Raw genomic sequence first — 19,747 nt, 5'->3', positions numbered from 1 at the left:
GTTCAAAGTTTGTTTCGTAGAGCTTCCCTGTGGGATGCGGGCTTGTATACAGCTTTTGGAAAAGTTACATAGTTTTAGCACAGTAAGCATTTGAAGTTTCAACTTTTCTCCCATAGGAATGAATGGAAAAATGTCCATAAACTTTTGTCAAACTTTCAAAGTGCTGTCACACGGTCAGTTTTTGAGCTAGAGACACCAGAGTTCAAACGGGCAGACCCGAGGGTCCACGGTCCCACCACGTGAAACTATAGGCCGATAGCCCACCCGCTTCATGACCTTTGACCCCGTATTCCATTCACGGCCTACTGAGCTCCACAGAGTCCAATGTAAACTGCTGTGGGAGAGTGCTCTCTTAACATCCCACTACCGACAGCTTAGCAGTAAACTCCTTCACCATAAGCGTCGCCTAGTGACCCACGCGGGTTTACCGTATCGAGGACCTCGCTTTAAGCGGGAAAGACGCGGATCGGGGGACGGGGGTTTAGGCGGCGCAACATCTCGCGTTTCCTCCTGGAAATGCAGACCTCTAGTGTTACGTTTGCTGCCCTTCATTCTGAGGATCGTTCATTCTTGTCCGGTTAACTCCGCCCACAGTTTTCGAGATATCGACTCCGTTCAAAGTTTCATTCGTAGAGCTTCCCTGTGGGATGCGGGCTTGTATACAGCTTTTGGAAAAGTTGCATAGTTTTAGCACAGTAAGCATTTGAAGTTTCATCTTTTGTCCCATAGGAATGAATGGAAATATGTCCATAAACTTTTGTCAAACTTTCAAACTGCTGTCACACGCTCAGTTTTCGAGCTAGAGACACCAGAATTCAAACGGGCAGACCCGAGAGTCCACGGTCCCACCACGTGAAACTATAGGCCGATACCCCGCCCGCTTCATGACCTTTGACCCCGTTTTCCATTCACGGCCTACAGAGCTCCACAGAGTCCAATGTAAACTGCTGTGGGAGAGTGCTCTCTTAACATCCCACTACCGACAGCTTAGCAGTAAACTCCTTCACCATAAGCGTCGCCTAGTGACCCACGCAGGTTTACCGTATCGAGGACCTCGCTTTAAGCGGGAAAGACGCGGATCGGGGGACGGGGGTTTAGGCGGCGCAACATCTCGCGTTTCCTCCTGGAAATGCAGACTTCTAGTGTTACGTTTGCTGCCCTTCATTCTGAGGATCGTTCGTTCTTGTCCGGTTAACTCCGCCCACAGTTTTCGAGATATTGACTCCGTTCAAAGTTTGTTTCGTAGAGCTGCCCTGTGGGATGCGGGCTTGTATACAGCTTTTGGAAAAGTTGCATAGTTTTCGCACAGTAACCATTTGAAGTTTCATCTTTACTCCCATAGGAATGAATGGAAAAATGTCCATAAACTTTTGTCAAACGTTCAAAGTGCTGTCACACGCTCAGTTTTCGAGCTACAGACACCAGAATTCAAACGGGTAGACCCGAGAGTCCAAGGTCCCACCACGTGAAATTATAGGCCGATAGCCCACCCGCTTCATGACCTTTGACCCCGTTTTCCATTCACGGCCTACTGAGCTCCACAGAGTCCAATGTAAACTGCTGTGGGAGAGTGCTCTCTTAACATCCCACTACCGACAGCTTAGCAGTAAACTCCTTCACCATAAGCGTCGCCTAGTGACCCACGCGGGTTTACCGTATCGAGGACCTCGCTTTAAGCGGGAAAGACGCGGATCGGGGGACGGGGGTTTAGGCGGCGCAACATCTCGCGTTTCCTCCTGGAAATGCAGACCTCTAGTGTTACGTTTGCTGCCCTTCATTCTGAGGATCGTTCATTCTTGTCCGGTTAACTCCGCCCACAGTTTTCGAGATATCGACTCCGTTCAAAGTTTCATTCGTAGAGCTTCCCTGTGGGATGCGGGCTTGTATACAGCTTTTGGAAAAGTTGCATAGTTTTAGCACAGTAAGCATTTGAAGTTTCATCTTTTGTCCCATAGGAATGAATGGAAATATGTCCATAAACTTTTGTCAAACTTTCAAACTGCTGTCACACGCTCAGTTTTCGAGCTAGAGACACCAGAATTCAAACGGGCAGACCCGAGAGTCCACGGTCCCACCACGTGAAACTATAGGCCGATACCCCGCCCGCTTCATGACCTTTGACCCCGTTTTCCATTCACGGCCTACAGAGCTCCACAGAGTCCAATGTAAACTCCTGTGGGAGAGTGCTCTCTTAACATCCCACTACCGACAGCTTAGCAGTAAACTCCTTCACCATAAGCGTCGCCTAGTGACCCACGCAGGTTTACCGTATCGAGGACCTCGCTTTAAGCGGGAAAGACGCGGATCGGGGGACGGGGGTTTAGGCGGCGCAACATCTCGCGTTTCCTCCTGGAAATGCAGACTTCTAGTGTTACGTTTGCTGCCCTTCATTCTGAGGATCGTTCGTTCTTGTCCGGTTAACTCCGCCCACAGTTTTCGAGATATTGACTCCGTTCAAAGTTTGTTTCGTAGAGCTGCCCTGTGGGATGCGGGCTTGTATACAGCTTTTGGAAAAGTTGCATAGTTTTCGCACAGTAACCATTTGAAGTTTCATCTTTACTCCCATAGGAATGAATGGAAAAATGTCCATAAACTTTTGTCAAACGTTCAAAGTGCTGTCACACGCTCAGTTTTCGAGCTACAGACACCAGAATTCAAACGGGCAGACCCGAGAGTCCACGGTCCCACCACGTGAAACTATAGGCCGATACCCCGCCCGCTTCATGACCTTTGACCCCGTTTTCCATTCACGGCCTACAGAGCTCCATAGAGTCCAATGTAAACTGCTGTGGGAGAGTGCTCTCTTAACATCCCACTACCGACAGCTTAGCAGTAAACTCCTTCAGCATAAGCGTCGCCTAGTGACCCACGCGGGTTTACCGTACCGAGGACCTCGCTTTAAGCGGGAAAGACGCGGATCGGGGGGCGGGGGTTTAGGCGGCGCAACATCTCGCGTTTCCTCCTGGAAATGCAGACCTCTAGTGTTACGTTTGCTGCCCTTCATTCTGAGGATCGTTCATTCTTGTCCGGTTAACTCCGCCCACAGTTTTCGAGATATCGACTCCGTTCAAAGTTTCATTCGTAGAGCTGCCCTGTGGGATGCGGGCTTGTATACAGCTCTTGGAAAAGTTGCATAGTTTTTGCACAGTAAGCATTTGAAGTTTCATCTTTACTCCCATAGGAATGAATGGAAAAATGTCCATAAACTTTTGTCAAACTTTCAAAGTGCTGTCACACGCTCAGTTTTCGAGCTAGAGACACCAGAATTCAAACGGGCAGACCCGAGGGTCCACGGTCCCACCACGTGAAACTATAGGCCGATAGCCCACCCGCTTCATGACCTTTGACCCCGTTTTCCATTCACGGCCTACACAGCTCCATAGAGTCCAATGTAAACTGCTGTGGGACAGTGCTCTCTTAACATCCCACTACCAACAGCTTAGCAGTAAACTCCTTCACCATAAGCGTCGCCTAGTGACCCACGCGGGTTTACCGTATCGAGGACCTCGCTTTAAGCGGTAAAGACGCGGATCGGGGGGCGGGGGTTTAGGCGGCGCAACATCTCGCGTTTCCTCCTGGAAATGCAGACCTCTAGTTATGTTGCGCCTGCTGCTTTAAGCAGCGGCGCAATATATTGTTATCCGTAAGTCATATTATTATTATTTTTATTATTATTTTTATTATTCCGCGTTTCCTTGTCCGCTTAACTAGTCCCGCAGCTTTCGAGCTATCGACTCCGTTCCACCTGGAAATCGTGCGTCCTATAGCGACGATGTGGGCTTGTATACAGCTTTCCGATACCCGCACTCGTTCGTCCGCTACACTCGTTTTTCGCTCTGTTTTTCCCCAGTCATTTCTATGGAATTAATTTTCAAAGTGCTCTAACTCGGTCATTTTTCAAGCTACGGACACGGGATTTCAGACGGTCGGACCCGGGCGTACCGGCTCCCATCACTTCCGTTTTCGGAATTTTTGCACTCATCCTTCCCTTTCTTTTCCTCTTTCAAAATCCCTCCATTCATTTCAATGGGAGGCTCTTAGAGTGGGGGTGATGTCATCCACTGTAGTTTCAGTGGCAAAAAGCCGTTTTTTCACTTTTCAGCCGAACAAATCGCCATAACTTCCTCATAGTTTCACCTAGAAACTTCATTTAAATTTTAAATGGTAGAGAAACTTGTCCTTTCTGAGACCTCTAAATTTGAACATTATTGAAAATACGGTTTTTGAGTTATGAATTTTTGTTCGGCACTAGGGACGGTTTCGGCTCCCATAGGGTTCAATGTATTTTTGGAGCAGCTGAGTGCGGTTTCTAAAATTTTCTCCTGTTTTTAACTCGTCATAACATGCTCAATTCTCACTTAATCTGCAAATTTTTTATACCATATCGATCCCCAGACTCTCCTTGTCGCAACGGTATATACGGTTAAGTGATGTGAGGAAAACTTTCCGAGCTATAAGCATTTGTTCGGAGGGTGGGTACGCTCCCATAGGAACCCATTGAAATTATTTTTTTTCTTTTTCAATTTTCTGCCGAACATTTCACCATAACTTCCTTATACTTTCACCTACAGACTTCATTTAAATTTTAAATGGTAGAGAAATTTCCCCTTTCTCAAACTTGTAAGTTTCAGACCGTTTGAGAATACCGTTCTTGAGTTATGAATTTTTGTTTGACACTTGGGAGGGTTTTCCTCCCATAGAGCTCAATGTATTTTAAGAGCGGGTCGGCACGCAGATTTTCAAAACTTTGCCTGTTTTTAACTCGTAATTACACCATCAAATCTCGCTCAAAGTGCAAAAATTTTTACACCATCTCGAGCACAAGACTCTCCTTGTCGCTACGGTATGCTTCGTTCAATTTTGGTTGGGAAAAGTTTTCGAGCTACGGGTGATTTTTTGGAGGGTGCTCCCCGGTCGAAATTCATTGAATCATGAGTCTGTCAGTTGTATTCTGTGAGCATGCGTGTGAGAGAGACAGAGGGGGGAGGGGGAGGGGCAGAGGCAGAGACTGAGGGGAAGAGCTGTGAGGGCCACAGAAATACACAGGCAGTCTGTAACACTTTAAAGGTCATTTTTAAGGGGGACGTCTTAATTATCCAGGGTTTCTTAAGGTGGAATTTTTAAAGAATACCTCATTCACAATATACTGGCTGTCTTTTCGACATTTTAAGCTTTATTTAAAGTGGTCATTTTTAAAGGTGGACGTGTCAATACAACTGTGGGTTTCTTAAGGTGGAATTTTTATTAAGGTGGTATTTAAAATGTATTGGCCATCTTTTTTTGCTTTTGGCCTGTGATGTGGACATTTCAATACAATTCTGGGTTTCTTAAGGTGGAATTGTTTTTAAAGGTGGAATTCAAAATTTATCGTTTTCTATTCATGCCCTACTGAGCTCCATAGAGTCCAATGTAAACTGCTGTGGGAGAGTGCTCTCTTAACATCCCACTACCAACAGCTTAGCAGTAAACTCCTTCACCATAAGCGTCGCCTAGTGACCCACGCGGGTTTACCGTATCGAGGACCTCGCTTTAAGCGGGAAAGACGCGGATCGGGGGACGGGGGTTTAGGCGGCGCAACATCTCGCGTTTCCTCCTGGAAATGCAGACCTCTAGTGTTACGTTTGCTGCCCTTAATTCTGAGGATCGTTCCTTATTGTCCGGTTAACTCCGCCCACAGTTTTCGAGATATCGACTCCGTTCAAAGTTTGTTTCGTAGAGCTGCCCTGTGGGATGCGGGCTTGTATACAGCTTTTGGAAAAGTTACATAGTTTTCGCACAGTAAGCATTTGAACTTTCATCTTTACTCCCATAGGAATGAATGGAAAAATGTCCATAAACTTTTGTCAAACTTTCAAACTGCTGTCACACGGTCAGTTTTCCAGCTAGAGACACCAGAATTCAAACGGGCACACCCGAGAGTCCACGGTCCCACCACGTGAATTTATGGGCCGATAGCCCACCCGCTTCATGACCTTTGACCCCGTTATCCATTCACGGCCTACTGAGCTCCATAGAGTCCAATGTAAACTGCTGTGGGAGAGTGCTCTCTTAACATCCCACTACCGACAGCTTAGCAGTAAACTCCTTCACCATAAGCGTCGCCTAGTGACCCACGCGGGTTTACCGTATCGAGGACCTCGCTTTAAGCGGGAAAGACGTGGATCGGGGGGCAGGGGTTTAGGCGGCGCAACATCTCGCGTTTCCTCCTGGAAATGCAGACCTCTAGTGTTACGTTTGCTGCCCTTCATTCTGAGGATCGTTCGTTCTTGTCCGGTTAACTCCGCCCACAGTTTTCGAGATATCGTCTCCGTTCAAAGTTTGTTTCGTAGAGCTTCCCTGTGGGATGCGGGCTTGTATACAGCTTTTGGAAAAGTTACATAGTTTTCGCACAGTAAGCATTTGAAGTTTCATCTTTACTCCCATAGGAATGAATGGAAAAATGTCCATAAACTTTTGTCAAACTTTCAAACTGCTGTCACACGGTCAGTTTTCGAGCTAGAGACACCAGAACTCAAACGGGCAGACCCGAGAGTCCACGGTCCCACCACGTGAAACTATAGGCCGATAGCCCACCCGCGTCATGACCTTTTACCCCATTTTCCATTCACGGCCTACACAGCTCCATAGAGTCCAATGTAAACTGCTGTGGGAGAGTGCTCTCTTAACATCCCACTACCGACAGCTTAGCAGTAAACTCCTTCACCATAAGCGTCGCCTAGTGACCCACGCGGGTTTACCGTATCGAGGACCTCGCTTTAAGCGGGAAAGACGCGGATCGGGGGGCAGGGGTTTAGGCGGCGCAACATCTCGCGTTTCCTCCTGGAAATGCAGACCTCTAGTGTTACGTTTGCTGCCCTTCATTCTGAGGATCGTTCGTTCTTGTCCGGTTAACTCCGCCCACAGTTTTCGAGATATCGACTCCGTTCAAAGTTTGTTTCGTAGAGCTTCCCTGTGGGATGCGGGCTTGTATACAGCTTTTGGAAAAGTTGCATAGTTTTCGCACAGTAAGCATTTGAAGTTTCATCCTTACTCCCATAGGAATGAATGGAAAAATGTCCATAAACTTTTGTCAAACTTTTAAACTGCTGTCACACGGTCAGTTTTCGAGCTAGAGACACCAGAACTCAAACGGGCAGACCCGAGGGTCCACGGTCCCACCACGTGAAACTATAGGCCGATAGCCCACCCGCTTCATGATCTTTGACCCCGTTTTCCATTCACGGCCTACACAGCTCCATAGAGTCCAATGTAAACTGCTGTGGGAGAGTGCTCTCTTAACATCCCACTACCGACAGCTTAGCAGTAAACTCCTTCACCATAAGCGTCGCCTAGTGACCCACACGGGTTTACCGTATCGAGGACCTCGCTTTAAGCGGGAAAGACGCGGATCGGGGGACGGGGGTTTAGGCGGCGCAACATCTCGCGTTTCCTCCTGGAAATGCAGACCTCTAGTGTTACGTTTGCTGCCCTTCATTCTGAGGATCGTTCGTTCTTTTCCGGTTAACTCCGCCCACAGTTTTCGAGATATCGACTCCGTTCAAAGTTTCATTCGTACAGCTTCCCTGTGGGATGCGGGCTTGTATACAGCTTTTGGAAAAGTTACATAGTTTTAGCACAGTAAGCATTTGAAGTTTCAACTTTTCTCCCATAGGAATGAATGGAAAAATGTCCATAAACTTTTGTCAAACATTCAAAGTGCTGTCACACGGTCAGTTTTCGAGCTAGAGACACCAGAACTCAAACGGGCAGACCCGAGGGTCCACGGTCCCACCACGTAAAATTATGGGCTGATAGGCCACCCGCTTCATGACCTTTGACCCCGTTTTCCATTCACGGCCTACACAGCTCCATAGAGTCCAATGTAAACTGCTGTGGGAGAGTGCTCTCTTAACATCCCACTACCAACAGCTTAGCAGTAAACTCCTTCACCATAAGCGTCGCCTAGTGACCCACGCGGGTTTACCGTACCGAGGACCTCGCTTTAAGCGGGAAAGACGCGGATCGGGGGGCGGGGGTTTCGGCGGCGCAACATCTCGCGTTTCCTCCTGGAAATGCAGACCTCTAGTGTTACGTTTGCTGCCCTTCATTCTGAGGATCGTTCATTCTTGTCCGGTTAACTCCGCCCACAGTTTTCGAGATATCGACTCCGTTCAAAGTTTGTCTCGTAGAGCTGCCCTGTGGGATGCGGGCTTGTATACAGCTTTTGGAAAAGTTACATAGTTTTCGCACAGTAAGCATTTGAAGTTTCATCTTTTCTCCCATAGGAATGAATGGAAAAATGTCCATAAACTTTTGTCAAACTTTAAAACTGCTGTCACACGGTCAGTTTTCGAGCTAGAGACACCAGAATTCAAACGGGCACACCCGAGACTCCACGGTCCCACCACGTGAATTTATGGGCCGATAGCCCACCCGCTTCATGACCTTTGACCCCGTTTTCCTTTCACGGCCTACAGAGCTCCATAGAGTCCAATGTAAACTGCTGTGGGAGAGTGCTCTCTTAACATCCCACTACCGACGGCTTAGCAGTAAACTCCTTCACCATAAGCGTCGCCTAGTGACCCACGCGGGTTTACCGTATCGAGGACCTCGCTTTAAGCGGGAAAGACGCGGATCGGGGGACGGGGGTTTAGGCGGCGCAACATCTCGCGTTTCCTCCTGGAAATGCAGACCTCTAGTGTTACGTTTGCTGCCCTTCATTCTGAGGATCGTTCATTCTTGTCCGGTTAACTCCGCCCACAGTTTTCGAGATATCGACTCCGTTCAAAGTTTCATTCGTAGAGCTTCCCTGTGTGATGCGGGCTTGTATACAGCTTTTGGAAAAGTTACATAGTTTTCGCACAGTAAGCATTTGAAGTTTCATCTTTACCCCCATAGGAATGAATGGAAAAATGTCCATAAACTTTTGTCAAACTTTCAAACTGCTGTCACACGGTCAGTTTTCGAGCTAGAGACACCAGAATTCAAACGGGCAGACCCGAGAGTCCACGGTCCCGCCACGTGAAATTATGGGCCGATAGCCCACCCGCTTCATGACCTTTGACCCCGTTTTCTATTCACGGCCTACACAGCTCCATAGAGTCCAATGCCACTACCGACAGCTTAGCAGTAAACTCCTTCACCATAAGCGTCGCCTAGTGACCCACGCGGGTTTACCGTATCGAGGACCTCGCTTTAAGCGGGAAAGACGCGGATCGGGGGACGGGGGTTTAGGCGGCGCAACATCTCGCGTTTCCTCCTGGAAATGCAGACCTCTAGTGTTACGTTTGCTGCCCTTCATTCTGAGGATCGTTCGTTCTTGTCCGGTTAACTCCGCCCACAGTTTTCGAGATATCGACTCCGTTCAAAGTTTGTTTCGTAGAGCTGCCCTGTGGGATGCGGGCTTGTATACAGCTTTTGGAAAAGTTGCATAGTTTTCGCACAGGAAGCATTTGAAGTTTCATCTTTACTCCCATAGGAATGAATGGAAAAATGTCCATAAACTTTTGTCAAACTTTCAAACTGCTGTCACACGGTCAGTTTTCGAGCTAGAGACACCAGAATTCAAACGGGCAGACCCGAGAGTCCACGGTCCCACCACGTGAATTTATGGGCCGATAGCCCACCCGCTTCATGACCTTTGACCCCGTTTTCCTTTCACGGCCTACAGAGCTCCATAGAGTCCAATGTAAACTGCTGTGGGAGAGTGCTCTCTTTACTTCCCACTACCGACAGCTTAGCAGTAAACTCCTTCACCATAAGCGTCGCCTAGTGACCCACGCGGGTTTACCGTATCGAGGACCTCGCTTTAAGCGGGAAAGACGCGGATCGGGGGACGGGGGTTTAGGCGGCGCAACATCTCGCGTTTCCTCCTGGAAATGCAGACCTCTAGTGTTACGTTTGCTGTCCTTCATTCTGAGGATCGTTCATTCTTGTCCGGTTAACTCCGCCCACAGTTTTCGAGATATCGACTCCGTTCAAAGTTTCATTCGTAGAGCTTCCCTGTGGGATGCGGGCTTGTATACAGCTTTTGGAAATGTTACATAGTTTTCGCACAGTAACCATTTTAAGTTTCATCTTTTCTCCCATAGGAATGAATGGAAAAATGTCCATAAACTTTTGTCAAACATTCAAACTGCTGTCACACGGTCAGTTTTCGAGCTAGAGACACCAGAATTCAAACGGGCAGACCCGAGAGTCCACGGTCCCACCACGTGAAATTATGGGCCGATAGCCCACCCGCTTCATGACCTTTGACCCCGTTTTCCATTCACGGCCTACACAGCTCCATAGAGTCCAATGTAAACTGCTGTGGGAGAGTGCTCTCTTAACATCCCACTACCGACAGCTTAGCAGTAAACTCCGTCACCATAAGCGTCGCCTAGTGACCCACGCGGGTTTACCGTATCGAGCACCTCGCTTTAAGCGGGAAAGACGCGGATCGGGGGGCGGGGGTTTAGGCGGCGCAACATCTCGCGTTTCCTCCTGGAAATGCAGACCTCTAGTGTTACGTTTGCTGCCCTTCATTCTGAGGATCGTTCATTCTTGTCCGGTTAACTCCGCCCACAGTTTTCGAGATATCGACTCCGTTCAAAGTTTGTTTCGTAGAGCTTCCCTGTGGGATGCGGGCTTGTATACAGCTTTTGGAAAAGTTACATAGTTTTTGCACAGTAAGCATTTGAAATTTCAAATTTTCTCCCATAGGAATGAATGGAAAAGTGTCCATAAACTTTTGTCAAACTTTCAAACTGCTGTCACACGGTCAATTTTCGAGCTAGAGACACCAGAACTCAAACGGGCAGACCCGAGGGTCCACGGTCCCACCACGTAAAATTATGAGCCGATACCCCACCCGCTTCATGACCTTTGACCCCGTTTTCCATTCACGGCCTACACAGCTCCAGAGTCCAATGTAAACTGCTGTGGGAGACTGCTCTCTTAACATCCCACTACCAACAGCTTAGCAGTAAACTCCTTCACCATAAGCGTCGCCTAGTGACCCACGCGGGTTTACCGTATCGAGGACCTCGCTTTAAGCGGGAAAGACGCGGATCGGGGGGCAGGGGTTTAGGCGGCGCAACATCTCGCGTTTCCTCCTGGAAATGCAGACCTCTAGTGTTACGTTTGCTGCCCTTCATTCTGAGGATCGTTCATTCTTGTCCGGTTAACTCCGCCCACAGTTTTCGAGATATCGACTCCGTTCAAAGTTTGTTTCGTACAGCTTCCCTGTGGGATGCGGGCTTGTATACAGCTTTTGGAAAAGTTGCATAGTTTTCGCACAGTAACCATTTGAAGTTTCATCTTTACTCCCATAGGAATGAATGGAAAAATGTCCATAAACTTTTGTCAAACTTTCAAAGTGCTGTCACACGGTCAGTTTTCGAGCTACAGACACCAGAATTCAAATGGGTAGACCCGAGGGTCCACGGTCCCACCACGTAAAATTATGGGCCGATAGCCCGCCCGCTTCATGACCTTTGACCCCGTTTTCCATTCACAGCCTACAGAGCTCCATAGAGTCCAATGTAAACTGCTGTGGGAGAGTGCTCTCTTAACATCCCACGACCAACAGCTTAGCAGTAAACTCCTTCACCATAAGCGTCGCCTAGTGACCCACGCGGGTTTACCGTGTCGAGGACCTCGCTTTAAGCGGGAAAGACGCGGATCGGGGGGCAGGGGTTTAGGCGGCGCAACATCTCGCGTTTCCTCCTGGAAATGCAGACCTCTAGTGTTACGTTTGCTGCCCTTAATTCTGAGGATCGTTCGTTCTTGTCCGGTTAACTCCGCCCACAGTTTTCGAGATATCGACTCCGTTCAAAGTTTGTTTCGTAGAGCTTCCCTGTGGGATGCGGGCTTGTATACAGCTTTTGGAAAAGTTGCATAGTTTTCGCACAGTAAGCATTTGAAGTTTCATCCTTACTCCCATAGGAATGAATGGAAAAATGTCCATAAACTTTTGTCAAACTTTTAAACTGCTGTCACACGGTCAGTTTTCGAGCTAGAGACACCAGAACTCAAACGGGCAGACCCGAGAGTCCACGGTCCCACCACGCGAAACTATAGGCCGATAGCCCACCCGCTTCATGACCTTTGACCCCGTTTTCCTTTCACGGCCTACACAGCTCCATAGAGTCCAATGTAAACTGCTGTGGGAGAGTGCTCTCTTAACATCCCACTACCGACAGCTTAGCAGTAAACTCCTTCACCATAAGCGTCGCCTAGTGACCCACGCGGGTTTACCGTATCGAGGACCTCGCTTTAAGCGGGAAAGACGCGGATCGGGGGACGGGGGTTTAGGCGGCGCAACATCTCGCGTTTCCTCCTGGAAATGCAGACCTCTAGTGTTACGTTTGCTGCCCTTCATTCTGAGGATCGTTCATTCTTGTCCGGTTAACTCCGCCCACAGTTTTTGAGATATCGACTCCGTTCAAAGTTTCATTCGTACAGCTTCCCTGTGGGATGTGGGCTTGTATACAGCTTTTGGAAAAGTTACATAGTTTTTGCACAGTAAGCATTTGAAGTTTCGTGTTTTCTCCCATAGGAATGAATGGAAAAATGTCCATAAACTTTTGTCAAACTTTCAAAGTGCTGTCACACGGTCAGTTTTCGAGCTAGAGACACCAGAACTCAAACGGGCAGACCCGAGGGTCCACGGTCCCACCACGTGAAACTATAGGCCGATAGCCCACCCGCTTCATGACCTTTGACCCCGTTTTCCATTCACGGCCTACACAGCTCCATAGAGTCCAATGTAAACTGCTGTGGAAGAGTGCTCTCTTAACATCCCACTACCGACAGCTTAGCAGTAAACTCCTTCACCATAGGCGTCGCCTAGTGACCCACGAGGGTTTCCGTACCGAGGACCTCGCTTTAAGCGGGAAAGACGCGGATCGGGGGACGGGGGTTTAGGCGGCGCAACATCTCGCGTTTCCTCCTGGAAATGCAGACCTCTAGTTATTTTTATTATTATTTTTATTATTCCGCATTTCCTTGTCCGCTTAACTAGTCCCGCAGCTTTTGAGCTATCGACTCCGTTCCACCTGGAAATCGTGCGTCCTATAGCGACGATGTGGGCTTGTATACAGCTTTCCGATATCCGCACTCGTTCGTCCGCTACACTCGTTTTTCGCTCTGTTTTTCCCCAGTCATTTCTATGGAATTAATTTTCAAAGTGCTCTAACTCGGTCATTTTTCAAGCTACGGACACGGGATTTCAGACGGTCGGACCCGGGCGTACCGGCTCCCATCACTTCCGTTTTCGGAATTTTTGCACTCATCCTTCCCTTTCTTTTCCTCCTTCAAAATCCCTCCATTCATTTCAATGGGAGGCTCTTAGAGTGGGGGTGATGTCATCCACTGTAGTTTCAGTGGCAAAAAGCCGTTTTTTCACTTTTCAGCCGAACAAATCGCCATAACTTCCTTATACTTTCACCTAGAAACTTCATTTAAATTTTAAATGGTAGAGAAACTTGTCCTTTCTAAGACCTCTAAATTTGAACATTATTGAAAATACGGTTTTTGAGTTATGAATTTTTGTTCGGCACTAGGGACGGTTTCGGCTCCCATAGGGTTCAATGTATTTTTGGAGCAGCTCAGAGTGCGGTTTCAAAAATTTTCTCCTGTTTTTAACTCGTCATAACATGCTCAATTCTCACTTAATCTGAAATTTTTTTATACCATATCGATCCCCAGACTCTCCTTGTCGCAACGGTATATACGGTTAAGTGATGTGGGGAAAACTTTCCGAGCTATAAGCATTTGTTCGGAGGGTGGGTACGCTCCCATAGGAACCCATTGAAATTATTTTTTTTCTTTTTCAATTTTCTGCCGAACATTTCACCATAACTTCCTTATACTTTCACCTACAGACTTCATTTAAATTTTAAATGGTAGAGAAATGTCCCCTTTCTCAAACTTGTAAGTTTCAGACCGTTTGATAATACCGTTCTTGAGTTATGAATTTTTGTTCCACACTTGGGAGGGTTTTCCTCCCATAGAGCTCAATGTATTTTAAGAGCGGGTCTGCACGCAGATTTTCAAAACTTTGCCTGTTTTTAACTCGTAATTACACCATCAATTCTCGCTCAAAGTGCAAAAATTTTTACACCATCTCCAGCACAAGACTCTCCTTGTCGCTACGGTATGCTTCGTTCAATTTTGGTTGGGAAAAGTTTTCGAGCTACGGGTGATTTTTTGGAGGGTGCTCCCCGGTCGAAATTCATTGAATCATGAGTCTGTCAGTTGTGTTCTGTGAGCGTGCGTGTGAGAGAGACAGAGGGGGGAGGGGGAGGGGCAGAGGCAGAGACTGACGGGGAAGAGGTGTGAGGGCCACAGAAATACACAGGCAGTCTGTAACACTTTAAAGGTCATTTTTAAGGGGGACATCTTAATTATCCAGGGTTTCTTAAGGTGGAGTTTTTTAAGAATACCTCATTCACAATATACTGCCTGACTTTTCGACATTTTAAGCTTTATTTAAAGTGGTCATTTTTAAAGGTGGACGTGTCAATACAACTGTGGGTTTCTTAAGGTGGAATTTTTATTAAGGTGGTATTTAAAATGTATTGGCCATCTTTTTTGCTTTTAAGATTCTTTTGGCCTGTGATGTGGACATTTCAATACAATTCTGGGTTTCTTAAGGTGGAATTGTTTTTAAAGGTGGAATTCAAAATGTATCGTTTTCTATTCACGCCCTACTGAGCTCCATAGAGTCCAATGTAAACTGCTGTGGGAGAGTGCTCTCTTAACAACCCACTACCAACAGCTTAGCAGTAAACTCCTTCACCATAAGCGTCGCCTAGTGACCCACGCGGGTTTACCGTATCGAGGACCTCGCTTTAAGCGGGAAAGACGCGGATCGGGGGACGGGGGTTTAGGCGGCGCAACATCTCGCGTTTCCTCCTGGAAATGCAGACCTCTAGTGTTACGTTTGCTGCCCTTCATTCTGAGGATCTTCATTCCTTGTCCGGTTAACTCCGCCCACAGTTTTCGAGATATCGACTCCGTTCAAAGTTTGTTTCGTAGAGCTTCCCTGTGGGATGCGGGCTTGTATACAGCTTTTGGAAAAGTTGCATAGTTTTCGCACAGTAAGCATTTAAAGTTTCATCTTTACTCCCATAGGAATGAATGGAAAAATGTCCATAAACTTTTGTCAAACTTTCAAACTGCTGTCACACGCTCAGTTTTCGAGCTAGAGACACCAGAACTCAAACGGGCAGACCCAAGGGTCCACGGTCCCGCCACGTGAAATTATAGGCCGATAGCCCACCCGCTTCATGACCTTTGACCCCGTTTTCCTTTCACGGCCTACAGAGCTCCATAGAGTCCAATGTAAACTGCTGTGGGAGAGTGCTCTCTTAACATCCCACTACCAACAGCTTAGAAGTAAACTCCTTCACCATAGGCGTCGCCTAGTGACCCACGTGGGTTTACCGTATCGAGGACCTCGCTTTAAGCAGGAAAGACGCGGATCGGGGGGCAGGGGTTTAGGCGGCGCAACATCTCGCGTTTCCTCCTGGAAATGCAGACCTCTAGTGTTACGTTTGCTGCCCTTCATTCTGAGGATCGTTCATTCTTGTCCGGTTAACTCCGCCCACAGTTTTCGAGATATCGACTCCGTTCAAAGTTTGTTTCGTAGAGCTGCCCTGTGTGATGCGGGCTTGTATACAGCTTTTGGAAAAGTTGCATAGTTTTCGCACAGTAAGCATTTAAAGTTTCATCTTTACTCCCATAGGAATGAATGGAAAAATGTCCATAAACTTTTGTCAAACTTTCAAACTGCTGTCACACGCTCAGTTTTCGAGCTAGAGACACCAGAACTCAAACGGGCAGACCCAAGGGTCCACGGTCCCGCCACGTGAAATTATAGGCCGATAGCCCACCCGCTTCATGACCTTTGACCCCGTTTTCCTTTCACGGCCTACAGAGCTCCATAGAGTCCAATGTAAACTGCTGTGGGAGAGTGCTCTCTTAACATCCCACTACCGACAGCTTAGCAGTAAACTCCTTCACCATAAGCGTCGCCTAGTGACCCACGCGGGTTTACCGTATCGAGGACCTCGCTTTAAGCGGGAAAGACGCGGATCGGGGGGCGGGGGTTTAGGCGGCGCAACATCTCGCGTTTCCTCCTGGAAATGCAGACCTCTAGTGTTACGTTTGCTGCCCTTCATTCTGAGGATCTTCATTCCTTGTCCGGTTAACTCCGCCCACAGTTTTCGAGATATCGACTCCGTTCAAAGTTTGTTTCGTAGAGCTTACCTGTGGGATGCGGGCTTGTATACAGCTTTTGGAAAAGTTGCATAGTTTTCGCACAGTAAGCATTTGAAGTTTCATCTTTTCTCCCATAGGAATGAATGGAAAAATGTCCATAAACTTTTGTCAAACTTTCAAACTGCTGTCACACGCTCAGTTTTCGAGCTAGAGACACCAGAACTCAAACGGGCAGACCCGAGAGTCCAAGGTCCCACCACGTGAAATTATGGGCCGATAGCCCACCCGCTTCATGACCTTTGACCCCGTTTTCCTTTCACGGCCTACAGAGCTCCATAGAGTCCAATGTAAACTGCTGTGGGAGAGTGCTCTCTTAACATCCCACTACCGACAGCTTAGCAGTAAACTCCTTCACCATAAGCGTCGCCTAGTGACCCACGCGGGTTTACCGTATCGAGGACCTCGCTTTAAGCGGGAAAGACGCGGATCTGGGGACGGGGGTTTCGCCGGCGCAACATCTCGCGTTTCCTCCTGGAAATGCAGACCTCTAGTTATGTTGCGCCTGCTGCTGTAAGCAGCGGCGCGTTATGTTGCGCCTGCTGCTGTAAGCAGCGGCGCGATATATTGTTATCCGTAAGTCATATTATTATTATTATTTTTATTATTATTTTTATTATTCCGCATTTCCTTGTCCGCTTAACTAGTCCCGCAGCTTTTGAGCTATCGACTCCGTTCCACCTGGAAATCGTGCGTCCTATAGCGACGATGTGGGCTTGTATACAGCTTTCCGATATCCGCACTCGTTCGTCCGCTACACTCGTTTTTCGCTCTGTTTTTCCCAGTCATTTCTATGGAATTAATTTTCAAAGTGCTCTAACTCGGTCATTTTTCAAGCTACGGACACGGGATTTCAGACGGTCGGACCCGGGCGTACCGGCTCCCATCACTTCCGTTTTCGGAATTTTTGCACTCATCCTTCCCTTTCTTTTCCTCCTTCAAAATCCCTCCATTCATTTCAATGGGAGGCTCTTAGAGTGGGGGTGATGTCATCCACTGTAGTTTCAGTGGCAAAAAGCCGTTTTTTCACTTTTCAGCCGAACAAATCGCCATAACTTCCTTATAGTTTCACCTAGAAACTTCATTTAAATTTTAAATGGTAGAGAAACTTGTCCTTTCTAAGACCTCTAAATTTGAACATTATTGAAAATACGGTTTTTGAGTTATGAATTTTTGTTCGGCACTAGGGACGGTTTCGGCTCCCATAGGGTTCAATGTATTTTTGGAGCAGCTCAGAGTGCGGTTTCTAAAATTTTCTCCTGTTTTTAACTCGTCATAACATGCTCAATTCTCACTTAATCTGCAAATTTTTTATACCATATCGATCCCCAGACTCTCCTTGTCACAACGGTATATACGGTTAAGTGATGTGGGGAAAACTTTCCGAGCTATAAGCATTTGTTCGGAGGGTGGGTACGCTCCCATAGGAACCCATTGAAATTATTTTTTGTCTTTTTCAATTTTCTGCCGAACATTTCACCATAACTTCCTTATACTTTCACCTACAGACTTCATTTAAACTTTAAATGGTAGAGAAATTTCCCCTTTCTCACACTTGTAAGTTTCAGACCGTTTGAGAATACCGTTCTCGAGTTATGAATTTTTGTTTGACACTTGGGAGGGTTTTCCTCCCATAGAGCTCAATGTATTTTAAGAGCGGGTCGGCACGCAGATTTTCAAAACTTTGCCTGTTTTTAACTCGTAATTACACCATCAAATCTCGCTCAAAGTGCAAAAATTTTTACACCATCTCGAGCACCAGACTCTCCTTGTCGCTACGGTATGCTTCGTTCATTTTTGGACCTGGAAAAGTTTTTGAGATATTTGAGGTTTTTTGGAAGGTGCGCCACCGGTCGAAATTCATTGAATCATGAGTCTGTCAGTTGTATTCTGTGAGCGTGCGTGTGAGAGAAACAGAGGGGGGAGGGGGAGGGGCAGAGTCAGAGACCGAGGGGGAGAGGTGTGAGGGCCACAGAAATACACAGGCAGTCTGTAACACTTTAAAGGTCATTTTTAAGGGGGACATCTTAATTATCCAGGGTTTCTTAAGGTGGATTTTTTTAAGAATACCTCATTCACAATATACTGGCTGTCTTTTTGACATTTTAAGCTTTATTTCAAGTGGTCATTTTTAAAGGTGGATGTCTCAATACAACTGTGGGTTTCTTAAGGTGAAATTTTTATTAAGGTGGTATTTAAAATGTATTGGCCATCTTTTTTTGCTTTTAAGACTCTTTTGGCCTGTGATGTGGACATTTCAATACAATTCTGGGTTTCTTAAGGTGGAATTGTTTTTAAAGGTGGAATTCAAAATGTATCCTTTTCCATTCACGCCCTACTGAGCTCCATAGAGTCCAATGTAAACTGCTGTGGGAGAGTGCTCTCTTAACATCCCACTACCAACAGCTTAGCAGTAAACTCCTTCAGCATAAGCATCGCCTAGTGACCCACGCGGGTTTACCGTATCGAGGACCTCGCTTTAAGCGGTAAAGACGCGGATCGGGGGGCGGGGGTTTAGGCGGCGCAACATCTCGCGTTTCCTCCTGGAAATGCAGACCTCTAGTGTTACGTTTGCTGCCCTTCATTCTGAGGATCGTTCATTCTTGTCCGTTTAACTCCGCCCACAGTTTTCGAGATATCGACTCCGTTCAAAATTTGTTTCGTAGAGCTGCCCTGTGGGATGCGGGCTTGTATACAGCTTTTGGAAAAGTTGCATAGTTTTCGCACAGGAAGCATTTGAATTTCATCTTTACTCCCATAGGAAAGAATGGAAAAATGTCCATAAACTTTTGTCAAACTTTAAAACTGCTGTCACACGCTCAGTTTTCGAGCTAGAGACACCAGAACTCAAACGGGCAGACCCGAGGGTCCACGGTCCCACCACGTGAAATTATGGGCCGATAGCCCACCCGCTTCATGACCTTTGACCCCGTTTTCCTTTCACGGCCTACAGAGCTCCATAGAGTCCAATGTAAACTGCTGTGGGAGAGTGCTCTCTTAACATCCCACTACCAACAGCTTAGCAGTAAACTCCTTCACCATAAGCGTCGCCTAGTGACCCACGTGGGTTTACCGTATCGAGGACCTCGTTTTAAGCGGGAAAGACGCTGATCGGGGGGCAGGGGTTTAGGCGGCGCAACATCTCGCGTTTCCTCCTGGAAATGCAGACCTCTAGTTATGTTGCGCCTGCTGCTTTAAGCAGCGGCGCAATATATTGTTATCCGTAAGTCATATTATTATTATTTTTATTATTATTTTTATTATTCCGCGTTTCCTTGTCCGCTTAACTAGTCCCGCAGCTTTCGAGCTATCGACTCCGTTCCACCTGGAAATCGTGCGTCCTATAGCGACGATGTGGGCTTGTATACAGCTTTCCGATACCCGCACTCGTTCGTCCGCTACACTCGTTTATCGCTCCGTTTTTCCCCAGTCATTTCTATGGAATTAATTTTCAAAGTGCTCTAACTCGGTCATTTTTCAAGCTACGGACACGGGATTTCAG

The sequence above is a fragment of the Hoplias malabaricus genome, chromosome Y (assembly GCF_029633855.1).
Source record: "Hoplias malabaricus isolate fHopMal1 chromosome Y, fHopMal1.hap1, whole genome shotgun sequence".
Lineage (NCBI taxonomy): Eukaryota > Metazoa > Chordata > Actinopteri > Characiformes > Erythrinidae > Hoplias > Hoplias malabaricus.
The sequence above is the reverse complement of the archived record's forward strand: the minus strand, read 5'-3'. Positions refer to the sequence as shown.